Source organism: Pseudopodoces humilis, chromosome 5, assembly GCF_049639895.1.
Source record: "Pseudopodoces humilis isolate 2021_Gansu_Grassland_sample_001 chromosome 5, ASM4963989v1, whole genome shotgun sequence".
Taxonomy (NCBI): Eukaryota; Metazoa; Chordata; class Aves; order Passeriformes; family Paridae; genus Pseudopodoces; species Pseudopodoces humilis.
This window is the reverse complement of record NC_142204.1, coordinates 29,405,006-29,414,167: the sequence shown is the minus strand read 5'-3', so window position 1 is coordinate 29,414,167 and position 9,162 is coordinate 29,405,006.

The window sequence follows — 9,162 nt, the reverse complement described above, 5'->3', positions numbered from 1 at the left end:
AAAAACCGTAACTTTTCCCAGAGCCATTTGGAAAACAAGACAAGCCCTTTAATTACCAAGTAGAAATAAAGTTGTCAGGCATTTACTGACAGTTTTTCAAAATGATCTTTAGCACACAGCACAGAGAAAATGTAACTTCAGTATCCAATATTAGATCAAAGTTCGTCTGCCGTCAATTAGAATGAAAGAATATATGGAGTCTGAGGGTGACATCTGGTATTTCAACATAAAAATGGAAACTCTCAGACTTAAAAAGGCTTTTCTCAAGATAATCTCCATTTAAAGCTCAACAATGTAAACTGTGACCAGATTGAAGACTGCAAACACTAGAACACACAAAAGTGAGACACTGAAAAGATGACTTTTATTTAGCTGGCATTTTCTTATCTGTTAACATGGTATGAAGCAGTATGTGGGCTGTGCAGAGCAAAAAGGAACGCCATGGATGGCTGTGTTGAATTACCCGAGTAGTGTAATGTTTACTGCTCCATAAAACCCATCATATGGAAATCAATTCCCATCACAGAGGTTGTTGCTATATATTTTAGCTGTTGAATTGTAAATTGAATGGTGGAAGCTTAAGGTCAATATATAATTTGTCTTAATACAGAAATTTTTTAATTTTTGTTTTTAGCAGTTACTCTACACAACTATGACTTCTTGTTATGAACAAAATCAAAATATAAATAGTCTGTGGCATGATGTATTAAACTGATTCAGCTCTTGTAGTCTGGCAGGAGAAGGGCAGAGAAAGGCCATGTGCCTATTGCAGTGGCATTCAGTCAAGCCCTAGAAGGCCATTTCTTTCTGTTTAGAAAAAACAGGTGGATCTTGGGAAGACTGAAGAACTCATAATGATGAGGCAACCTTTCGCCTCATGCTTTGGTTTATCATTTTCAAAAGGTCAGCTGTTAAATGTAGGTAAATACAAACACTGTTGCACAAGAACTGGAACTAGGGAAACCCATATGGCCATATGCACTCGCCAAAATGGCTCTGGCTCTTTTCTCCCATGAACTCATCACAAGCTCTGTTTCCTCTGCATACCCTAAATTTCCCCCTGCTTCCAGTGCTCACTGCCTGTTGCCCTGCTGGCTCACCCCCATGCCGACTGACCAGCTGGGACACCTAACATCAAAGGAAAAGTCACAGAAAGCAGAATCTAATGAGATACCTGGCTTTGTTTTTATTTTAATTCTGATTTCCCATTTTTCTGTAAGATTTTAAGCCGGTGGTGGTCAATGTGACATACAGTATCACTGATGATCAGGGAATGCAGTCCCAGCATTGCTTTTGAGTCTGTAGACATGGAGAAAACTGAGAAGAGCAAGAGACTAAGAGCAGAGTAGGAGTTTCCATCTTTCCTTAACAGTATCTTGACTATACCTACCCCAATAAAAAGCACTTGCATATGAGTCATCGATCATTTTAAAGCCTGTATTAGCTTGTGAGCAGGTTATGAGCTGAAATGATTAACAGTCATTAATCAGAGGGAGGAAAAATTGCTGCTCCATGGCCTGTTCTTCCCCATAGAAGTCACCAGCCTTATTGCACCTCTAAGAGAACAGATTTCCTAGTTCACAGGTTCCCCTGAGAGGAAAAATGAGGTGTACAAGCACTTATCCTTCTCACCATTGCCTCTAAAGGTCAGGGAGCTCCTATTCAGAAGGTCTGCATGCCAGCTGTGAGGCTAAGGTCAGTACAGAAGTACACAGAGAACCAAACATCTTGGGAAAGTGGCTGGTTCAGAACTGAGTAGTGGAAGTGCTAATAACAGAGAACAGCTTAATATTTTTATTTTTTATTTGGAAAAAAAAGTAGGATTCCTATAATTCATATAAATTAGAGAGAATTTGTTCTTTGTCCGGAACTGAGGAAGATGTGTAGGATGAAACATATAGGATAACCTGGCATGTTTAGATGCCCGTGAACCTCAGGAGTAACAGAATAGTTGGCTGAGGATTCTTTTTCACTGACCTTGATTTTGAAGGCACTGGGGGAATTCCAGGAGACTGAAAGAATACTTACGCTGTGCTAGTATATAAAGTGTTGAAGTGACTTGACTAAGATAAATATCCCCTAGCAGTGACAGGGAGTGTAGAAAAAACATGCTGGTAGAGACAACAAAGAGTGACAGTACTCCAAGAATGAACAAATGTCAATTGTGGTGATTTTTCTGAGACTTGCCAAAGAAATCTTATTTCATCATTTCAGATTACAGGTTTGTACAGGTACCTGTGGAGATGTAACACACCTAGGTGATTACAAGTGGCTTAATTTTGTACTGTGTAAAACCTAATGAAAAATTAGCAATATACCATGTCAGAAAAGCCCTTGCTAAGTGAGTTTAGAAACAACAGTTCCCATGAGTATAGTTTTATTTAGCTCTTCCGTCTATATTTCAAGTGTATGCTCCATGTTTTCCTCCCTCTTTTTGTTTGGTAACATATCATTCAGGAGCTCTTAGCTAGAGGGAGGTGTCTGGGAGTGGAGCTGGTGCTGCAAACAGCAGGATATGGGTACAATGAGAATGTCAGGGTACAAGGTAGGTCTGGAGCACATGGTGAGCAGTACTCGGCACTGGAACTAGAGGAGCCCAGGGCTGCTGCCGGGTGCACAGCCAAGCTTCTTGGATGGACCTGTTCACCCACTGCCTTCAGAGCAATCCAAGTTCCCTGTGCAATCCTGCAGCAAACAAAAATGTCTAGTATATCCTTGACTGCTTGCTGGAGGCTTGAGGGGAATAAAGCAAGCAGGAGGAAAAAGATTAATTTTATACTTTCTATACAGGATTGGTATGATAGGTAGTCCTCATTCTGAAAAGACTGATGAAAAAATAGAAAGGGTAGAGAACCACAAAAAAAAAAAATTGCAAGGGCAAAGTGCTTTTCATGGAGAGATGGAAAGTTCCATCTGTTTAGCTTGTCAGCAAGAAAAGTGAGAAGTGACTTGCTTACAGTGTGTGTTTTCCTAGGCAGAAAATACTGGGCAGTCATCACTTTTCACAGCTTGCAGAGAAAGGCAACAACAGGATCCAGTGGTTGAAAGCTGGAGCCAGCCAAATTCGATTAGAAATTAGGCCCAGCTTTGTAAAGATGCCTGCTTAGTAAACACATGAACAAGGAGAGACTGTTCCACAGAGCAGGACTTTGCGAGATACAGGTTTGAGCCAAATGAGACATTTCACTCAACTTTGAATAAAATAAATGCAAATTAGTGATTTTGAAGAGGAGGAATTAAATTGTCAAACAACAACTTTTAAAATAAAGAAAAAATCAAGCTCTTAGGTCTACTTTGCTCAATTCATGGACATCTGTCTGACTAGAAGAACAAGGGGAGACATTTTCAGTCTCTTTTTCCCAATGAAAGAGTCACAAATATCTGAGAGAGAAATAGCCAAGAATGACATGCTAGGAGGACAGAATGAAAATCTTACATCTCTGCTCCTTCCTACTGGTAAGTAACTATGGAACCTTCCTGTTGGGATGTCTGGGGAAAGAAAATGAAAGAGCACCTTTTATTATATTGGCCATTGTATTGATGCATTTGCATTAAGCGCTCAGCTCCATTGGTGATGAGCATAGCATCATTAACATTATTAACATTAACATTCAGAAGGGGCAGCCTTGCAGGATTAGATGAAAGGAGAGAGGGAGAAGGGTACTGGTGTGAGAAGGGACAGCAGATTCAAGTCAGGAGTGACACAAAGCCACTTGAGTGTGGCTGGGGGGAAATGGACAGGAGGCAGCATGCAGAGCTGCAGTGGCAGCCCCTGGAATTAGGCAACACAGGATAGGAGGCTGAAAGCATGCAGGAAATTGAAGGGAAGCAGGAAATATGTGCAGATGCACCTCTGAGTAATAACACAAGCTCATCGACTGTTCCAGAGAAGCAAAACTATTACCTGCAGAGAGCTTACCCCTGCTTTGCCCTCAGCTGCAAAATCTGTTTACACTACTGGCCTCCCACTGCCTGATACAGTCATTGCTGTAAAAGCAGTATGTCCTGCTGTGAAGAAACCAAACTGCATGGAAAAGTTTGCTCTTGGATCTCAGCAGCTGTTGCTACAGTGCTCTCAACACCATGGGGCAAAAATTGAACCACCAGGAAAAATTGAACAATCCAGCACAGCGAGTGAAAAGCTTTTCAGTGTTCTTAGAGGCTTACTAAGATGCAGAGACAAAACATTTATGCAACCCATGGGTTTGGGCTTTCTTGACCTACCGTGGCATGGCTTTTGGGGATTAAAATAAAAGAAGTGGAATTTCAGGCAATGCTGGAGGTGAGAATGGGTTCCCTGTACACTTGAGATATATAGAAGCTAAATAGCTACCAAAAGACAATTACAGGCTTAAGCAAACTCATGTGATAAGCACAAATATTCCTGTTTAAATTAACATGTGTTTATTAACCCTATTTAGGAGGTTACTGTCATTCTTAGAAGAGTTTATTTTAATTGATAATTCTTATTTATATGTTATTTTAACTGAGGCAGAGGGGATGAACAGAAAAGAGAGGACAGAAAGGAGGACAAAACAGTCCTACAAATTCACTCACGGCTCCTTGTTAACACTGACAAGCTCAGAAATTATCTAAATGCCTGCTGATGTGTTCTCTTTCAGAGAGAATTATAACACACAAGTGCTAGTCTACAGCAGCTTTTAAACACTTGATTCTAGGCAGCTTATGGTGGGCGACAGAAGTGGTTTGTTTCCTTAATATCTTTCTGTAACAAGATGCTATTTTGTTAATTGCAGAGCATGAAGGTAATTATACTGTGGAATCATGGGTGACCATGGAAACATGAGGGTGCTCATTTTGCCCAGTGTGGAGTTACACAAATGGATGGTCAGTCATGGCTTGCATTTCCCTTTTGCTGAGTACCAACAATTACAATCCTGATTAATTGGAGCTACAAGTACAGATAAGAACTCACTTGGTCTTTAAAAGAAACAAAGTTTACTAAATGTAGTTAGACAAGTCCTACAATACAGATTAATTGCTGCTCACTGCTTTTCTTCTGTAGATACATCACTGCCCTCACAGTTTGGAGCATCCAGTCAGTGCTTCACCATGATGGACACACTGACTGTTTTTGATGTTTGCTTTTTGAAAAACAATTTCTGCTTTTCTTCAGCTGCCAGAAGCAAGCCTGCAGCCATAGTAGGTGAGTAGGTTGCAGGGCTACTGCCAGCCCCTGTAGCTCTAAGGTGGCTGTTATGGGGGTGAGTTACACAGCAGTTCCTTGCTGTCCTTTCTTTTTTAAGCTCCTGTGGTGAGTGGCAAGCAGCAGAGAGGACTGTGCTTTGGATAAGCTTTCCAGCTCTGGGGAGGAAGGCTGTTATTAGCACAGAGTTGATAGATGTTCTAACAATTGTTTGAATCCAAGTGAGGGGCTGGCACCTTGTCAGGAGGACAGATTTGTTGGGAATGAAGGGTATAGAGAGCCAGGTATCCACTTCCCAGCTCTGTGCTTTGTCAGGGAGTGGTTGCTGTGGATTTGTGTGAGCCACAGCAGGGACAGCACACTCAGATCCTGCTCCAATGGATAATACAATTCCCCAATCACTGGGCAAAGCTGAATGTCAGATTTGGGAGTAATCTCCGTGCCTCTGTTTTGTTATTACTGATGTAAACAATCACAGAGTACTGCAGAAGAGCAGAGCAGACAGCCTTGGTGCTGAGCAGCCCCTTCCTGGGGCAGGCACACCACTGCCTGCAGCCAGTGCTGCGTCCCCAGCCCAGAGCACCCAAACATGCACCTACCTATGACTGACTGCAAGATCTGCAACCCACTTTGATGAGTGCAAACAAAAATATCCACGATCAATTTAATTCTTCATTCAGCTCTGATAATTGGTTACAGCAAGTGATAGTTGGGTGCTGAATTAATTATTGCCCTCTCAAATTCTGTACTTTAACATATTTCAAAAGACATGTTGCTATTTGCTACAGTTTGAAGTGATCCAGGAAGTACCAGCTTCTGTTGCTGCTTTTCAACTCCTAAACTTCAATGGCTAATTCAAGCTTTAAAAACTCAAAGACTAACAGATGTGTAAGGAACATTTTTGAAGAAAAAAATCAATCGAAAAAAATCAATCAGAAATTATTTGAAGTCTATCATTTGAAGTCTGTTGGAAAGAATTTCAAGTCAATAAAACACAAATTCACTTTTGCTGTCAGTATTTACAGCAAAAACACTCCAGGACAGAGAGACCCAAACTGAAAAATGTTATTTATAAAAATGAAACCAGATTCCACTGGAGGGGAATGAAAACTAAATAGCAGGATTTAAAGGGAAAACAGGTAGGTTTTGGTGATAGATAGCCACCATGACTTCCAGGTGCTGGGCAGAGCACTTGGTACTGCCAGCATCTTTCCCCGTCCATGAAACAGAAGAAAGGTAGTGCAAATCCCTTGTTGGCCTCTGCTTCTATTTCCAGACTAGCTCTTCTGCTTTAGATTCACATTATTAATGGGCTATCTGGGGCACAGACATCCAGAAATGAAGCTTTGCTATACCCAGAAGGCCAAGAGCGCTGCCAGGAGTCGGCACCTGATTTAGAGTCATGGTGACAAGGCTCAGTTTGAGATTCAGAGGTGATGTCCCCTGTCAGAGGCAGAGACATCTCTGTCTCAGGGTAGCTTTGTGCTGAGTGGACCAAGCCACTTCTAGGCTGGTCCCAAAGAGATGTGAAGGTCAGACTGAAGATGTACAAGGTCAAGTGAAGACACACCAAATAACAAAAATGTCGACTCGTGCCAACAGCGATCTTGCTGCTGTGTTGCTGGCTAGTGAGGTTTATCTGAGGCTCATGCATTTATCTTTTTTCTTTGGAAAGTAAAGCAAATCCATTAATTCCCCAACATCCAAGGTAAATAAATCCTTTTTTTTTTTTTTTTTTTTTTTTTTAAACACAGCTGCCTCAAGTGAAAACATGCTGTGGTTTTCTTGATTTCTCCGGCCACTGCCAGACAAAAGAAAAGTGCCACACGCATATTGCTGAATTTGGTTTTGCCTCACTGGATTTTTATGGATGGTTACCCTCAAAAAACAAACTATTAATAGGCCTGTGTCTGAACACTTGACCACGTGAGACTTCATCTGTTACATTCAAGCTGTGTTTTGATAGATTGTTATTCCATTAACTAAAAATCCTTTGGGCTATGAAGGATATAAAGCAGTCCTACAACCACTCGCCCTAAAACTAATATTTAAATGTCACAGGGAAAAACTGAGAAGTCCATTAGAGGAATAGGAAAGGAATTACATCATACACAAAGAGAATGAAATAGATACGAATTCTAGCAGTATAAACCAATGTAAAACAAAAGTATTTTGAACTGTGATTTGTTTAAGTGATGCTGACAATACTACAAATCATTTAAATAGATTTTGTAACACTGATGTTGTTACAGAGATTAAATTACACTAAGATAATAATGAAGTGTTGGGGTAATTTACACAGAGAAAAAGCTATGCTCCTAAAATTTCAGTTTTCTGCATATTCTTCTTACTGGGAACAAATTTCAAAAATATTTTGATTTTAGAAGCAATTCGTGAAGCTGTTCAGTGACCATAGCTCCTGCTCTAAATTCCCAGGCAAAAATCAGCCAGGAACTTTTATTTTCACTCATGCACACAAACAAAAATTCTTGCTCAATCTCTTCTGCCTTTTCTGGTTTATAGGGCAGAATAAACCAATTTAAATGAAGAGATTTGTGATTTTAATTAACAAGCGAGAAATTTTGATTTGAATATGAGTTTTTAACTTGCATTACACATCTTTAAAATTTGATTTGAAGAAAGTTTAGCATTGTTGGAAACTTTGTAATGCAAATTTCCACCTAAATATAATCTTGATGCTGAATGTGTATTTTTTTTTCCTACCTATGTGCTCATGCATATTTGTGTATACAGATCTTGCTTGGAGTACATGTATTCATGTTCAATTTTTTTTTTTACTCTGAAAATATTTAAAACCAAAGAAATCATTAATCAGAATCTCTAAGTAAAAGGCAGAGAGGAGAAGTATAAATCTTAAAGTGCTTCTTCAAAAAAAACAAACCCTCTCATAAATGATAATTACATACATGTATTTTGAAAGCAATGCTTTTTTTCCTCAAAATCCTGGTTCAATTCTGCCCTTTATGTTTGTTGCCTATGAACAAAGCTAAGACCACCTGCAAAATTCATCAGCATGGGAAGTAACATTGCATGGGTTCAAGTGATTCAAAAACATAAGGAAATAGCCAGACCTGGTTTTGGCCCTTCAGCAAAGGGAAGTCTCTGGCGGCTCTGATTTCTGCAGATTGAGCATGGTCCTGCTGGCAGCTGGGTATGGTGCACTCAGCAAAGCACTCCCCTTCCTGGCTCTATGCTGGAGGTAAGTCACAATCAGCTCTGGCATCAGAGCCTTGCTCTGCTTGGCAACCAGAGGGTGGTGTTCAAAGCCCAGCAGGTCTCCAGGACAAAATACCTGCTGGGCCCTTCCCCACTGACATGGGCTGCTCTGGTATCTTCCACTGAGATAGGCTTCCCTTTGGTGCAATCCAGCATTTACTGTGGGATTTGTGTGAGGAACCTGGAGTGACATTTAAAGGCTGCCACTTTCACCCGCTCCTTGTAAGCACCATGTGAAAGCAGAGCCTTCAGATTTGCACGTTTTTAACCTATAAACAAAGCAAGGATCTGTTCCCTCTCTCCCCCACAGCTGCCATCAGAATAATAAGCCCCACAGAATTAGTAAATCAAAGGTTTCACTCTGAATGCATTGCGGCTGTGGAAAATACATACTTCAGCTTTTGGGGCTGATGACTTCAGCTCTATCCAAAATAATTGCCCCTGTAATTCCCAATCAAGACTGCATCTAAACACCAACTTCAGCATGAAACATCCCAAAAGCTGAAACCTGAGGTTAGATGACATAGAAATATGAGTTGGTGAATATCTGAATGTTCTTAGTGTGCCCTCAAAGAGCCAGGTGGGCAGAATGTGCAGGAGTCAGTAGTACAGCACAAGTTGGGCAGGAAGTGACAAGGCCTCCTGTCCTCTCCTTTCAGCATCCTTAAATGCCCTAGGATGTTCCTGCCTGTCAAAGATTTCTCCTCTTGTTGTAGCTGGAATGGTTATGAGATGGTCTCCTGAAGCTCCCTTCCCCA